At 38.7% G+C, this 16,324-nt stretch overlaps 1 pseudogene; it reads right to left on the bottom strand.

Moving 5' to 3' along the window:
• Window positions 1-13,690: 13,690 nt before the first annotated feature.
• Window positions 13,691-14,422, bottom strand: LOC110287337 (annotated as a pseudogene).
• Between the last annotated feature and the right edge of the window lie 1,902 nt (window positions 14,423-16,324).

The following is a 16,324-nucleotide window of genomic DNA, read 5'->3' as shown; positions in this document are numbered from 1 at the left end:
AAAGAGAGGCCCATTGGACTTGCAAACTTTATATGCCCCAATATAGGGGAATGCCAGGCCCAAAAGAATGGGAATGGGTGGGTAGGGAAGTGGGGGGCGGTATGGGGGACTTTTGGGATAGCATTGGAAATGTAATTGAGGAAAATATGTAATAAAAATATTAAAAATTTAAAAAAAGGAAAAAAAAAATAAAGGAAGATTCATCTGTTTCGCCTCAACATCCTACCCTCAGATACAAAGAATTTGTTGAATCTCATCAAGGTAGAGACTTTCACTTTGTATCCAAGGCCTAAACTTTGATGACTAGTTTCTGCCTTGTTCTAGAACATACATAGCTAATCACTCGGCAAAAATAGATCAGGAAACAGTGTGCCAAAGCTTTACAAGTGAAGGAAACATAGCTGGAATTGTCTATCGGTGGCTAGTGCTTTAGTCCCAAAGCATCAGGGGCTAAAGCCTTTTAATTAAAAACAATGGGTTTTCCATTCTAAAGTTGTGGACCTTTAAAAGCTGGCTTCAGAAAACTCATTTTAAGAAAGTCAACAACCAAAAGCAATTCTTTAAAGTCAATAATTGGACTGGGATGTAGCTTGTTTGTTAGAAGGTTTTAATAATATGCACAAAGTCTAGGCTTTGTTCCCCAGAAGAGCCGTACTCCTAGTGCTGAGGAGATAGAAGCAGGAGGACAAGAAGTTCAAGGTCATTCATTCTCAGCTACATATTAGGTTTGTAGTCCTAGGCCAACCTAGGATACTTATGAGTCTGGTTTTTATAAAGTCTATTCTTAAAGAGGATTCTACTAGGTTTTTACATTTCAATGAAAGTCTAACAATTGGTTTACAAAAAGTACAAGATTTTACATCCATATGTACAATGGCAAGTGGATTCAGGGATCCATCTGCTGTCTTCATTTCGCAGATGTAAATACATTGAGACTGAGAAATTCCCTGCACATCTTTTTTTTTTTTTAACTTATTTTTTTTATTAGGTATTTTCCTCAATTTCCCTGCACATCTTGCATTGGACATTTCAGGGAGTATAAGGGGAAGAGAAAAAAAGAATTTGACATTATCTACCAAAAAGAGAAAAAGCAATTATTGAGGGTTCAAGAGATAGCTCAGACCTGGGTTGATCCCCCAGAAACCCTGCCCTTTTTTGCGGCGGCGGGGAGGGGGGGTGTTCTGCTTTTGATTTTTAGAACCAGATGCTGTAGCATTCTTGTAATCACTATGCTAGTGTTACAAAGCAGGCAGATTTCAAGTGCTCAGTCTACTCTGCAAGCTTCAGGCCAGTAAAAAACTGCATGTCAAAATAACAAAGTGGACAGTGCCTAAGAAATGACTCAAGGTTGATTTCTGAACTGTACAGTAATGCACACACTCAAAAAGCAACACTGGATCATGATGCATGCAACAAAGTCAAAAGCAATGATTATGTGGTGAAAAAAATCTTTGTTTATAAGGGTTTATAACTTTTGGAAATTGTTCCCTCTTTCTTCGATGGGTTCTGAGAATTTAACTCAGGTTGCCGGGCTTGCCCAGTAAGTGCTTTTATCCACTAAGCCATCTCGTTGGCCCCCATTTCTTTTCAGAGTGGAATGAAATGGCATGCATGAATATACCTTATTTGGCTCATCCATCCTTCCATGGACATTTATTTTGTTTCTCCTTTGGGGCTACCATGAATTGTGCTGTGACTAATCTTGTACAAGTTTTGAAACACTTTTTATCTGTAATTTGAAGCTCTCACAACAGAGAGTCTCTAAGGTCTCTGCCAGTTCTAATATACCATATCAAGGGCAGAAGAAGAAATGTTGTAATTTCAGATTTTTAAACCTGTATACTATAATGCAAACTGTATACTAAAATTTATAGGAGTCTTTTGATTATTTATGATACAACAAATATAGCTATGTGAGTACAGCTAGTTAATCAATACTGTTTTCCTGCACCGAATAATTCTCTCCAATGACTTCTAGAATGTTTCATCTTAAATGCCACCCCTTCACATTTTCAGTTTGTACACCTTGGGTTGGCTTTTCTCAGGCTTTTATGTCTATGCCTGCTCTCACTCAAATCTATGAAAATCTCTTTTTTATCAGAGTGAGAACTCTGTCTCTGTCTCTCTCTCTCTCTCTGTCCCTCTACTGTGTGCTGTGGGAAGGTGTCCATGCTTGTAAACATGTGTTTGTGTTGGTGTGTTGCTGGGAATACAACTCAAAGCCTCATGCATGCTGTGCAAGTCTATCTGTTTTGAATCTCACTTTCTCTTTGAATTTGGAGCATATCCCCCAAGGAGCCTGTTCCTCCCTCATTCCTTTTCTCAGAATCATCAGCAAAACAATCAATGAATGACTTATATTTAGCCAAAATTTATAGACGGTGACATATACTTTTAATCCCAACACTCTGGGGGTTGTGCTAAGAAAATCTAGAGTTTGAAGCTAGCCTGGGCTGTATTATTGTGAGTTGAAAGAAAGAAACAGAGAGGAGGGGAGAGGGAAGGAAGACAATGTATATGGGGATAAGAAAACTCCATCTTCAGCACTTTAAAAATACATAGAGCTAGTAAAGTAATTCAATTCTTCTGAATTCATTTATTGAGTTCCCATATGTTAAATCTTGAGCTGGGTACTGAGACTAGACAGGTCAAAGAAGAAGAACTCATGGATCAAGTCCCTGTACTGTTGGTGTATGGAGAAGAGGGTAGCTAGAGTATCACAGATAAGGAATGCTAAGCTTTAGGCCATACAGACAGCAAGTAGTAGCTTTTGACTCCCAGTTGTATGGGAGGCTGTGCTCAGTGAGCTAGAGCTGCCAGTGTTTCAAGGTTCTACATGAATAGCATTATTTAAATATTCACTCCATTCAGAACACACTGCCATGTTCTTTATGCTTCACAGGTTTCTTGGCCTTTCTTCTATTTGGTAATCTTCTATTTGGTAAAAGATTAAAAGAACAGTTGAGAAGGGGACCATAAAAATAATAATTAAAAAAGATCAGCCTTTATCTGCTGAGCTACCATGTTCATAGGCATGTGCATGTGCATGTGTACATGTGCATGTGCACACACAGTTTTTTAAAGGGGCTGGAGAGATGGCTCAGCAGTTTAGAACACGTCTTGCCCTTTCAATGGACCAGACTTTGATTCTCAGCACCCACATTATGACTCAGAGTCATTTTTAACTACAAATCTAGGGGATTTAACACCTTCCTGACCTTTATAATAGGCACCAGAAAGGCACATGGCACATACCCATACATGCAGGTGAGATGGCTCAGTGGGTAAGAGCACCCGACTGCTCTTCCGAAGGTCCAGAGTTCAAATCCCAGCAACCACATGGTGGCTCACAACCATCTGCAATGAGATCTGGCGCCCTCTTCTGGAGTGTCTGAAGACAGCTACAGTGTACTTACATATAATAAATAAATCTTTAAAAAAAAAAGATTCATATAGATATAAAAATAAATCTTAAAATCAATCAAACAAACACCAAAAGCAAGCAACAACAACGGCAGAGTTCCTAACTCCTAGGAATTCATCATTACCTAGAGAGAAAAATGTGGATATGTAGGCAAGTGTATTATCATAACATCTCCAGTGCACTGTTCACTCTTTCAGAAATAACAGCAAAGAATTCATTCTACCATGACAGAGCATGGGAGCCATGTAGGTGATGATGCAGAACAGTGACCTAGAAAACCCAGAGAATGTGACATTTGAGGGAATTGTGTACTTAAAAATAAAAGCAAAGAGTTTTCAAAAGAATTTTTTTTAATTTTCGTATGTTCTTCTACATACTATCATACACCCAAATGCTCAGCTAATTAATGTACATCATTTGAATTAAAAGTACAGCCTCCGCCATAAGATGATGCAAAACTGCAGCAGCCTCCTTACAACTGTGATGCAACAGCACGGGCAAAACCGATGAAGCTAACAGATGCTGAGATGCACCTGACATTGGGATCACCAGCCCACCAGACTCCTTTTAGTGAGAAGAATAAACCCTTGTATTTATAAACAAACAAACAAATGGATAAATAAATGTACCAATGAAACATGCCAGGTAAACTGTACTGTTATAGTCTAGTTCCCCACCTCCTGACAGCAGGGTCACCATCACTACTAACCCAGATGAATCTTGCAGGGAAGCTACTCAAGCTATGAGTCTTCAATAGACGTGAGAGGCAAAGGCCGGATATCCTCCTTTGCCTTACTCTTGGAGAACTTAGTTTGATGCTTTGAGTGAACTAACACACTTCTGTCACGGTTGCTCTAAACTCAGTGCCAACTCACTGAGGGAAATTGATGGCTTACTCACATAAACTTTGTCCTGGGGTAAACTAGTCTCAAACCATCTCTTCTATGTACCATTTTGTTCTAGTCAAATCACTTAGAACACATACATCAAGTGCCTGTGCTAGATAAGGAACTCTGCTGAATCCTGGAGCAACAAGAGTAAAAACAGGCTGGAGTATAACTCAGGGGTTCAGGGCTTGTCTAGCATGGGCAAGGATCTGAGTTTCATTCCAGTACGAAAACATACATACATACATACATACATACATACATACATACATACATACATACACACACATAAAATAATAGTAATAACAATAATAAAATGATGATGCTGTTAATGTTGTTGATGATGAATAAAGTGAAGGCAACAGTTTCTGACATGGAGGAAGCTTATGTCTGACTTCCTGGTTCGTGTCAGAGATGAGAAACAAGATCTGAACTTCTGACTTCTTCCACTGGTCTCATAACACCATACACCCTTCACTGAGGTACTTCACAGCTTTCATGGATTTTAGTTTTCAAGGCCCCAATAAAGCCTTAAATGTAAGAGGATTTCCTGACTCCTTTACTCATGATCATCTACTTATGCCCTCAATTTCCTGTTCCACAAAATCTGTACTTGAAAATTTTTGCATTATTGCTTTAATAATTGAATGTGCTTATCTTGGTACTACAGTGATGGTATTATTTATCAAAGGCAAGAGTCACCTTTTAAACATTGGGGCTGGCACGAAGTTTATTCTCAATATCTAAGATTTTCTTAATTGAGGCTTGGGCATCCTTACATGCTCCTGTAATGCTAGCTCTCAGGAGGCTGAAGGAGGATAAATTCAAGGGCAGCCCAGGCTACATAGCAAGATACTCTATCAGAGGACAGGAAACAACAACATCTAGTCGATTTGATGATGGAAACAAGATCTTTTACAGTCTAATAAAGACAGACAAAGTTAGTTTGATACTAATTCAATTTTCAAATCTCAGCTAGATGAATTCAAATAACTGAATTCCAGGAGCATGATATAAAACCAGAAGAATCTACACTATAAATAATATTCCCATTCCATTTTTATTCATTAAAAATCAGGTCAATTACAGTGGTAGGAAAGATGGTTGATTGTATGAGAAAACTGCATCTTCTGTGATATGTCAACCTCAGAAGTACCTGCCAGAACCTCCTGAATTATATACCTGTTATTATTTTTTAAACTGCAAATACATCAAAATATCACATGCCAAAAATTAACGAGACTGAAAATCTACACAACTCATAAACTGTTGCACAGTTACAATGGACATTTGGAATGGAAGCTTTGAAGTTTGACATTAAAATTTACACTTCCAGTATCAAATTTATTTTATGTACTTAACTGTCACAAAAACAAACAAAAAATACATGACATAATTAGAACCAGAAAAGCAGTGACCTTTAGAATCTCTTTCATAACCCATTTCCATTACATGTGTGCAGCACATCCTAAATTGAACTGATTACCTCATCATCCATTAATCTAAATGCTTCAGGGTGTTTAAAAATTGAAAGGAATTTATTTTTTTATTGCCATAAATGTTTTTTTTTCTCTCTCTATTGCTCCTCTTCTTGAACTTCAATGCCTCCTACTAAAAGCTTGTTTAACAGGGGAGGGCATTGAGCAGAAAAGAATCAGCATCTCTCCTTGGCTTATAATGCATGAGGGGACATGAGCACTAGCAGTGGGGAAAAGCTCAGCTTCTGTAATTTATTCTCTCTGTAGGGGACCATAAAGACCTCTTTCTTTCTTTCCTTCTTTCTTCTGCCTATTTTCAGGGTTGGGGCTCAGTGAAGTCCTTACGGCTTTTCAACTGTCTAGTCCCCTTCAGCCTGAAAGAACTGGATGGATGTCATTGAAGACTGTAGATAGGAAGAAATACTTTAGACTGGATTTTCCCTCTGTGCTGGGGAAAGACTAGTCCTCTAGCTTGTTCTGGTGTCTAGAGGGAAGTCTAGGGTACATGTTTTGGTTTGTGTTGCTTCTGTATTTTTTTCCTCCTGTTCACAGCAGAATTTCTCCCCTTAGTTCTTCTAAAAAGAAGGAAAGCTAAAGCTCCCATTTAACTCCACTTACCTTTATGTGCATGAACTTGTTTTGGATTTTGATAACCCCTGCTTTGATCCATTAGTCAGAACCAGGCATGCTATAGAAAGGCATCTGGCACTGACTTCTTTCACTGAATAGAATTTTGTTGTTTTGTTTTGCAGTGAGAGGGGTGGGACTCAGGGCCTAGTAAATATACTAGGTGCCTAAGTGCTTTATCATTGAGCTGTATCACCAGCCTTGGTTCCTGAAGCAGGGTCTTCCTATATTGTCCACATATCTTCCTATACTGGCCTCGACTTAAAATTTTTCCTGTTTTCACCTATCTATTGCAGCAATTACAGATGTCTGCTACGATGGCTCAACAATTTTTTGGTAATGTTGAGAATCCAGGAACTTGTACAAAGTAAGAAAGTACTCAATCAGTGAGCTAGCTACATCCAAGCCCAAAGAGATTTCACCAAAGATATCCAACCAATTAATAAAAAAGGAAAATGTCCTATTGGTAGAACCAAAGCATGCAACCAAAGTCCTGAAAGGTCTGTCTCATTTACTACTCTGGTTTCTATATGTGGCACAGAGCCCAATACATTGTAATTACATAATAATATGGCAGTTCTCATGTATTCAGTATTTATCTCAGTACTTACATGTTGAGAATGCATAATAAATACATATTAAATAAATGAGGGATTAGCAATAGGCAGCAATATTAATTGAGTACTCATTGATCAATTATCTCATGTAGTTCTCACAAAAATAGAAACATTATATCTCCATTTTACACATAATAAAATCACATCTCAAAGACATTAAGTAATGGTCCCCAAAGACATTATGCCTAACAAGTAATAGATAGCAAGCATTTTCCAAATGGTTCTTATCAGATGTGTAATTAGTTGTGTCCTTCTCCACCAGCAGGAACACTCGACACCCCTGCCTTGCTGGAGGAAACTGGTGATGAGAGAAGATCTGAGGAAATCTTAGGCTCATGACCCCAACGGTCTAAAACAGCCATCACCACAGGAACAGGCTTCTGCCAAGTCAGTGGATCCAAACTTGGAAACAAGAAATCATCCAGAAACCGAAACGATCATGGGGTCTCAGCCTGCAATACTCAAGTTCTTCTCTCATGTACACATTCAGCATTTTCAAGGTCTTCAAACAATGTTTCTTCCTTTTTGACTTGTTTCTGCTTAAGGACAGATGTCTTCTTACTTTAGCAAATTAGAAGGTGATGATTAAATACAGGATTTCAGCTTAATTGATGGTTTACAGTTAACATATTACAAACAAAAATGTCAAGTCACATGTGGTGACACATGCCTGGCATCCTACCACTTGGACAAGCCTGAGCTACATAGTGACCCCTCCCCCTCTGCAGCACACACCCAAATGGCATAAGGATTACACCTATTTTGTACTAGGAGGAATAGTTGTAAATGGCCCAACTGGTTTAGAAGTTATTCCCAACCTGTTTCATCTTGCCCTTACATTTGATCATTCATTATTTTTTTAAAAAAAGTTTTTTTCTGTAATTAGTATGCAATATAATGAGTTTCCATGTGATATTTTCATAACATATATCATTATACTTGGTTGTTCTTTCCCCTCTACCTCCTTGGCCTATTTCTCTCCCTCTTCTTGCTGGTTCCTTTCCTTTAAAAATAGTGCCTTCTCTGACTTGCATGTAACATATATTCCATTGCTATTGCTTGTTTTCTCTCCTTACTCTCTAATTATTTCCCTTTTGTGACACACTGAACTTCCTCAGTGTCTTAGTCGGTGTCTTGTTGCTGTGAAGAGGCACCATGACCATGGCAACTCTTAAAGGATGACATTTAATTAGGGCTGGCTTACAGGTTCAGGAGGTTCAGTCCATTATCATCAAGGCAGAAAGCATGGCAGTGTCCAGTCAGACATGGTGCAGGAGGAGCTGAGAGTTTTACATATTCATCCTGCAGGCAGAAGAAGGAAACTGGGTGCCACACTGGACATAGTTCAAGCAAAAGAGACCTCAAAGCCAGTCCCCACCTGTTTCACACTTCTTATAAACAAGGTCATACCTCCTAATAGTTCCACTCCTTATGGAACTATTGGAGGCCAATTACATACAAAGAACCAAGCTAGGGAATAGTAAATATGCAATGATTCTTACTTTGATGGCTTCTAGAGTCTGTCCTAAAGGGTGTACAATCGTGACACATCACAGAGGTCACATAATCAGTACTATTGCCCTTTGCTTGAAGCATTTTATCTGCCTGGCCAGACATCATGGAAACAAGGTCCAATCAAGAACATATCACCTAGAATAAACTATTTACAACCCTATCACACTTTAGAATCAGATCTCACCATCTATAATAAAATCAACCTTCAACTGTGTCTTAGTCAGGGTTTCTATTCCTGCACAAACATCATGACCAAGAAGCAAGTTGGGGAGGAAAGGGTTTATTTGGCTTACACTTCCATGCTGCTGTTCATCACCAAAGGAAGTCAGGACTGGAACTCAAGCAGGAGCTGAGCAGAGGCCACGGAGGGATGTTCTTTACTGGTTTGCCCAGCCTGCTCTCTTATAGAACCCAAGACTACCAGCCCAAAGATGGTCCCACCCACAAGGGGCCTTTCCCCCTTGATCACTAATTGACAAAATGCCTTACAGTTGGATATCATGGAGGCATCTCCTCAACTGAAGCTCCTTTCTCTGTGATAACTCCAGCTGTGTCAAGTTGACACAAAACTAGCCAGTACAAACTGTAAGTCACACTTGGAAATATTTTTAAAGAAAGTTTAGAGAAAAGGCAAAAGTAGCTGCATATGTTGGTACGCAGCCATAATCACAACACTTGGGAGACAGAGGCAATAGGACTGTGAATTTGAAGCCAACCAATGACACTTACGGACAAGGGCAGCTTCCTTCAGGCTCTTCAAGGTAGCAGGTTCCTACTGGTGTGGACTGTCTACTTACCCTGGTCTATAGGCATTATTGATTCATTCTATAGGTAAAATTCTACTTAGCAGTTTTCATTTTTGGAAGTGGGTAAGAGGAAGAAGGCTTAAAAGGTGAAGTTATGGAGATAACACTTGTCAATCATATTTCCTGTTGTAATTTTTTAAAGGTACACATGTGGGGGTATAGTGCAACAGGCATAGACGATCAGCTCTGAGGAGGCTGAGGTGGGAGTCTCAAGTTATAGACCAGTCTATGCTACATAGTTGAACCCCATCTCAAAAACACAAAACAAAACAGACATATACAGAGCAGAGGTTTGGCTCTGTGATGTACTGTGAAGCACGTGAGGTCATACTTCAATATCACAGCACCACAAAAACAATCATAATAAAATCAGACATACAGAAACTAGCCTAGATTAGAGAAACTGAATTTGTGAGACATAGACCTAATGTGTTGATTATTTGGTTTTCATCTAGGCTCTAGCTCAGTACAGTATTTGATATAATAGCTCTTTTATGCTTACCATTTTTGCAAGGACATATATGAGGGCTGGAACTGTACAGGTATGTAATAAAAGATTGACTAAGCAAAAGTCATAAGACTAATTGTATTTCTGACTTTGTCACTGTCTAGCTGTGTGACCACAGACTAGTCAGTTAGAGTCTTTGGGCTTCAGTTTTCCATAGGCAAATGATTTAGAAGAGAATCATGAATATTTTATGTTTGTGTGATGACAGAAATCTCCACAACAGACATTGGAGGCAGTGGAAGGAAAAAACAGACATAATATTGATCTGGTTTTCATATCTGTATCTTCATTGATTGTTAGGATTGAAGGAAAACCCTTATGCATCCAAATAACATTCATGTAGGCTACCCTTATTTAGACTGACAATTCACTTCCTAATTTTTCTGAAGCTAGAAATAATAGAAATGTATGATCTCTTTTTCTGTGTAGCATCAAATATATTTTCCTATAAAACAATCAATCTGGTATCTTAAATGCCAGAGAGCCTAGTAAAGGAAATCTAGGACACTTAGAGATAAGACATCTTTACACAAACACAGAGGTGTATATGACCTCATGAGGGACATTATTACAGCAAAATTTACAGAAGTCTTCATGTCTGTCAAAATCTATCAATGCATAAATCATCAAACTCAGTTTGGAGGTTTCTCCACAGGTTTACAACCAACAAACATAGGCCTTCTAAATAGTACCTTTTTAATGCTTCTGTTTAACAGCATGTGCTGTACGTTGACATACCTGCTAACATTTTACTTAAAAAAATACAGTCCTCATCTCAAATTGGTGACTTTTTAACATATTAATATATATTTTATCTCCATTATAAGACAATGTCTTTCTAGTGGTTCATTTTAACCAACAAATACATAAGAATCTTTTGTTCCTCTTAGTGCTGGAGATGGTACCCAGAGCTTCACAAACATTAGACATGCAGTCTACCATGGAGCTACATCCCCATCATGAATTGGGAACTTAAAAAAGTATATCATGTTATTATTACAGAACTATGGGGTTTAACAGTTGAAGCATAGGACTGTTGAAACTAATTCTCAATTATAAGAAAATATTTCATTTCTTAAAAATATGATCTATGACTGTATAATTAGGAATAGGACAATACTAGAGACTAGAGCATGAATAAGTAAGACATTTTTTGTCAATGGCCACTCATAATTTTGCCTTTAGAAACCTCTAAGACAGCCAACAAGCTGGTTCAATGGGTAAAAAAAGCACAAGCCACATAAGCCTCAGAATCTGAGTTCAATTCCCAGGACACACAGGGTAGAAAGAGATGACTGACACCCAAAACTTGTCCTCTAAGCTCCACATATGTGTCATGGAATACACACACACACACACAGAGATATAATAATAATAATAATAATAATAATAATAATAATAATTTTTTTTAATAAAACAGGAAGAAATTGATTTTTTGTTGTTTTTTGTTTACTTTTGTAGTCATAGGATTGACTCTAGAGACATTCAGACTCTAGTCTACACTTACCTACAACTCCCTTTCTGAGGAGCTGGGTCAAAGATGTGTGCCACCATACTCAGAAAAATTGTTGTGATGAATTTCAAGCATTCTAGAAACTTGGGTCATTTTATAGTTTCTTCAATATCAATTCATATCATTACTGAGATGAATAACTCTTTTAAAAAAAAAGTCAAACTTCTTTTCTGGTCTGAGGTGGCTAACAATAGCCAACTTGAGGAGTTCTTCCATGGACATCCTCTATAAGGTAGGTATGGCCTGAGTTTCCATGGACATGTTCATATCCTTGCAGTTTGGGTTCAACCCAGGCTCACAACCATCATTATGGATATATTACCTTCCAACAATACTCTGAATATAATGTCATCATGTGTTATTTCTTATTTCACAGCTGCAACAACATACCTGACAATGGAAAGTTAGGAAAGGAAGGAAGGGAGGGATGGATGGAGGGAGGAAGGAAGGAAGGTTGGTTGGTTTATTTTGGCTCATAGTTTGATAGTCTAGTCCATTCTATTGAGGAAGGTCAATGATGAGCTTTAGTCAGCTGGCCATGTTACATTTGCTGTCGGTAAGAAAAGCACAATGAATGCTCATGGTCAACTAGCTTTCTGCAGTGATGACCACAGTTTTCCGAATGGTACTGTCTACATTTGGAGTGGGTATCTTCCCCCTCTGTTAGCCTAAACCAACTAATTACTTGAAGGCTTTCCTAGAAGATTATCTCCTAGAAAAGTCTAGATGCTGTTAAGTTTAGGTGATATTAACAATCATATAACTGATATATCAGCTAGGAAAAGTGTCTATTACCTTTGAAGGTAGTTATGACAGTGCTCAGCAACTTGAAACCCCACACAACCTGATCAAAAAGCAAAACAAGTTCCCCATGACATCTGCTGGGGACACAAGCTAGGCCAAGCCCATGGATCCAGTGAGGGCAGTTCTCAGACCTCCTAAACCAGGAGGTTATTAGAAATAACTGTCAATAAGATGGGCATGTCACAGGCTGAAAAGCACCAACAACATGTAATCCTTCATACCACTGAATTCAACATTTTTTAATTTAATAAAATTTACATGAGAAGGATAAACAAATGTAAAAAATGTAACAATGTATTGAAATTGAGATTAAGAGAAAAAGTATGACATAGTGGAACACACCTGTAATCTTGGTAGTTGGGAGATAGGCTGCCACATGTTTGAAACCAACCTGGCTAAACAGAAAGATTTTGAATCAGAAATCAAAAAGAAAGTGACCTCTACCACCCTACCCAGTACTCAGTGACACATCCTTTTCCGGGGTCTAGCATGGAGTATATCCCTGACCATGGTTTTTCTCCAACCCACCAGATTGAGCCTGAGTCCCATATACAGTGCACCAGCCTACTTTTATGCTCCCTGCCTGCACCACAAAGGAACTCTAAGATCCAGGATCAACCCTACCTATCTTCAAACCTCTGAGCTCCCCTATAATGTATCCATCTTGTCCACTCAGCCAGATTTATCCTCACACTACAGGTTTGGAACAGGAAGTACATTCTGTATATCATCTCAGACCCATCTATCTACCTGACTTGATTCTATCCCAAAGATTTCCAATCTCTAGATCCAACCCATGCCCCACATTTTCTCTTCTTCCTTACTCAACCTGTGCTATCCACAACAAACTCAGAACTAGCAAAGAAAGCCCACATGTCATGACATCATTGCAAGAATACCAACAATACTAAAGATCAAACCAGTAGGCTCTGTTCAAAACTTATCAGTTCTGCACAAATGTTTGCCAGTGAAAATTGCCTAGGTGAATTTCAGACAGAGAATGTAAACGAACAATCAAATCACAAACTTTGTCGAAGATTTAAAAAGTTTAAAGAGGACACAAAGATACATATCAATAAAATCAAAGAGAAGGGGTTTAAGGAGAGATACCCAAGAAAACACAAACATAAGGCTGGTAGAAATGGCAAAGGCAATCCAAGACTTGGGAGCAGAATTCAATTAAAATATAGAAACATTGAAGAGTACTCAAGCTGAACTGAAGTTGGAATTGAAAATCCCAATAACTTAACAAGAAAATTCAAAGGAAAGCCTCACAAGTAGAATGAATCAAACACAAGATAGAATATCAAAGCTCAACGATAAAGCAACAAATTTAGACCAAATATTAAAGGAATATATTAATAAAAATAAAAACACAGGAAAGGAACACCTAAGAAATGTAGAACACCGTGAAACCTTCAACATGATCATTATTGGTTTTTTTTTTTCTGTTTGCCAAGCTGTGACTGTTTATTAACTGACCAAATTACAAAAATACCATGGGCGACACCTTAGTTCATCCGTCTAATAAGTCTGTTTATGTGGTCTTCCCTGTCACCAGCATCTCCACCGTCTACAAAGTGAGTTGTCTTTTTCTTCATTCCACCTCGTAGGGAAGATAATTTGAAGGGCCACAGGAAGTTATTTACTTCCTCGGAGCGTTTCCCAACTGTATAGATCTCATGACCTAGATCCTCCATGCAGACTATGCCAAGAGATCAAGCAACCAAGGAATCATCTGTCAAGGCAATCTGCCTCTTATTGATTTTGCCCTAGTCTTGCTTGTAAATGCATTAACTGACTTTAGATTGGGGTACCCCCATGCAATGTACAGTTCCACAATCCTTAGCATGTCAATTGAAGCCTTGTTGAACTTAACAAAGGTGCTGTTGAGATCTATGGAAGATGAAGAAGCTGAAATACTTTGCAGACCTTTGGGCTTCTCGTTTGATAGCTCAGATTCTGATGACACAAGTCAATTTTGGTTCTGTAGGCACGTAGAAGTTCCCAGCTTTCCTTACCATCCTAGCCATCCGAATTTCAGTCCAGTACACCGACCTGTACTCCTTGTGATGATAGTACTTTGGCTTCTCATAGATGAACTTCTTCCTTGCCTTTAACAATGTCTTCAGGGCAAACTTCTGCAGGCGCTTCACCTTCAACTCTGTGAAATTTCTTTGCTTTTCCTTAAGGGTGTCTGGCACAGAAGCAACCTTCTTTTTCTTCTCTGGCACAGCCTCCATGGTTCCAGCCAGAAAAAGAGAGAAAGCTGGCACATGCCATGATCATTATCTTAATCACTGTTCAACTGCTATGAAGAGACTATAAGGTGACTCTTATAGACAGGACAGGGAGCATGGTGGCAATATACATGATGCATGATATAATCTGAGAACTACAACCTGATATGCAGTCAGAGAGAAAGAGAGAGACAGAGAAAGACACAGAGAGGGAGAGAGAGAGAGCGAGAGAGAAAACCTGACTTGGGCTTTTAAAACCTCCAAAACCCACTCCTAACGACACACTTCCTATAGCAAGGCCACAACTTCTAATCCTTTCAAAATATACTTGAATGTGGAGTGGAGTCTATGAGACCCATTATTATTCAAACCACCACAATCATAGAAGAAATTTTCCCCAAACTACGGAAAGACACACCATACAGATAAAAGCAGTACATACAAAACTAAGTAGACAAGACCAGAAAAGAAAATCTGAAAAGTATATCACACTTAAAGTACTAAGAATACATGGCAATGAAAGTGTATTGAAAACTACAAGAGAGGCTCCCTGGGGACACCACCAAATCTTGGCATAAGCCCAGCTTTTAGCTTTTTCCTGAGGGCCTTCTTAACCCTCCTTTTTAACCCATCCCCATTCTGTGATGTCAGCAGCTGATACCTAGAAACAGTTTCTACCAAGGATGGCCAGTGGCCACACCTGGCTGAGACTCAGATAAGTGACTTTCACTATGCTTCCATTGTTACCCTCAGCCCTGTAGCCATGTGCTTGTAGGTGACCCTTTCCCCATCTCAACTCCACTCACCAGAGACTCTAACTCTTGGAACAGACCTGCAATCCCTCTAGACCTTTCATCTTTATCTCCAGACAGAATTCTGGTCCTAGTGCAGCCTACCTTCAAGACTCCTTCCTCGTGCCACACCTCTAAGTCACTAGGGACCTGCTTCTTGGTATGAACAGAATCCTACTGGCTCTTTTCCACAGCCTCTGCCATCCCTTTCTCCTTATTCCATTTTTATTCTTCTCTGTCACCCATTGACCTGCAGAAACACTCTTCCAAAGAACCCACATCCACTACATTTTTCAAAGATCCAGAGGTGGCAAGAAAAACCAAGCAATGGAACACCCATACAAGAAAGACAAGAATAGATAACAACACCTAGGGTTGTCTCAATCATTATACCTCCAAATGCCTAGACATTAGTGCAAAACTACAAACAGAAACAGCCAAGACAATATGTTTCCACCAGAATTCCAATAATCCTACTATATTAGGCCCTAAAAATGCAATATAACTGAAACAAGGATTTGACAATAGCAATAATGTGTTCAAGGACCTTAAAGAGAATGTAAATAAATCCTCAAAGAAGTCTGTGAAAACACAGTGGATTGAAATAATGAAAACAATTTAAGACAATAGAAGTAGAATCACTAAAGAAAAGCCAATTGAAATAAAAATTTAGGAAGTCAAATGAAGACCTCAGAGATAAACCTAGCCAACAGATTACAAGACATGGAAGAGAGAATCTCAGGTGTTGAAGACATGGCAGAAGAAACAATTAATGTTAAATATAAAGTTAAAGAATATGTTAAATATAAAGATATCCAGGCACAAAGCATCCAGGACATCTAGGATACTATTTTAAAAAAAAAAGACCAAATGTATGAGTAATAGAAATAGAAGGGATATAAATCCAGTCAAAGGCAGAGAAAATATTTTTTAAGAAAATCATAGTGGAAAAATCTTCCAACCTAAAGAAGGCAGTACCTATCAAGATATAAGATTTATACAGAAGCCAGGCAGTGGTGGCTCATGCCTTTAACCCCAGCACTTGGGAGACAGAGGCCAGCCTGGTCTACAGAGTGAGTTCCAGGAAGCCAGGGCTACACAGAGAAACCCTGTC

The sequence above is a fragment of the Mus caroli genome, chromosome X (genome assembly GCF_900094665.2).
Source record: "Mus caroli chromosome X, CAROLI_EIJ_v1.1, whole genome shotgun sequence".
NCBI lineage: Eukaryota > Metazoa > Chordata > Mammalia > Rodentia > Muridae > Mus > Mus caroli.
This window is presented reverse-complemented; position numbering and strand designations above follow the sequence as displayed.